Here is a 1614-nt window from a genome sequence, read left to right as displayed (position 1 = left end):
GTTGACAGTACATGTAGCAGGGGTGAACCTACTGTCACGTTAAGACACGTTTACACGATGACAAAAACTTTAAATCTAACTAAATTTTGTAAAAGATGGATTTGTTCTCATATGCACAAGTAGCTGCTAGTAAGAGTTTTATTTCTCGATACATTAAAAATAATTGGATAATTTAATTTTGTGATTTTTGTTGGCGCTAGTAGTACAAGAGCTGGGGAGAAAAATAGGCAGTTATTTCACCCCAATTTTTGATTACGTTAATGGAAACTATGTATAATTACTACTTGTCAAAATTGAGATGTATCTGCAAAGTATAGGTAGGAGGAATACAAAATGGAGGCTGTTTCAGAAAAAAAAAAAATTATAATACTTTTTTTTTTGGAGCTCTATATCTTTGAAACTACCGACAATACTAAAAAACTTATGGGAACATCATTTAAAGTATAGAAAATTTGCTAATGTATGAGCCCTAAAACAGCTTTTTTTGTTGAAAAATCAGTACTTAGCGAATTTATTTTGAGAAATCTATATCTCAAAACCATTCGACGTACAAATGTCTGTAAGTACACAAATTAAAGTTAGTTAAATGTAAAGTAGCTTATAACGTTTATCTTCGCAGGAGTAGTATTTTTTATGATATTCAACAAAATAAATTCACAAAATGTTAATTATGTGAAATAAATGTAATTAAACTTATTATAAAGTAGTGAATCACAGATATCTTCGTATAGGTAGTAGTTGTTGATTTTTTGCTTAAAGGCGTAAAACCCTCTGGTCATCAACGCCTATGGGATGATAAAATTAAAAAAAAAAATAGAATAAAATAAAATAAATAAATAAATAAAAAATACAAAAATAAAAAAATAGAGAAATAATTAAAAAAATTAAATAAAATTAAAAAAATAAATAAAAAACATAAAAATCGAAGAGGAGTTATAATTTATAAAGAAGGCGATGTGCTTTTAAAAATTCAAATACTCATGTAATTTTAGCTTCCTCATCTGCGAGTTTCGGATAAATTTGGGGTCAGTCCTATCCTGTTTATTGTTGGAAAATAGTGGTTACACTCTTCGAAAATATGTCTAATCGTGAGAATGGAATGACAATATTTGCACGTTGGAGGTGGCAGTTTTCTGATCAGGTGAGAGTGCGTGAGGAGAGTATGACCTATTCTCAAGCGGGCCAGAGCAACCTCCTCCCTGCGGCTGTTGCGGTAGGATGTCGACCATGGTTTTACTGATCGTTTTATCTTTTATTTAAGGTAGTAGTTTTTTATGATATTCATATATGAATATAAATTTTGCTCATGAAATTTTATCCAAACAAATATAAATAAATTTATATTAGCAAAACTACTACTTTTACTATTTTATTTTGTCAAATATCATAAAAACTACTATTGCTATAAAGGTAAACATAATTTATTATTTTATATTAAATTTAACTAGCTTTAAATTGAGTGCTGACAGACATCTGAACGTCCTATAGTTTCTGAAATAAAGTTTTTCATAAATCAAGCTTATTGTCCGAACAACTATAAATCAATTTATTTTAGCAAATATCATGAAAACAACTATTCCTACGAAGGTAAAGGTCATAAACTACTTTATAGTA

Source organism: Halyomorpha halys, unplaced genomic scaffold, assembly GCF_000696795.3.
Source record: "Halyomorpha halys isolate HHAL.00 unplaced genomic scaffold, Hhal_1.1 Scaffold89.1, whole genome shotgun sequence".
NCBI lineage: Eukaryota > Metazoa > Arthropoda > Insecta > Hemiptera > Pentatomidae > Halyomorpha > Halyomorpha halys.
Note: the sequence above shows the minus strand (reverse complement) of the source record.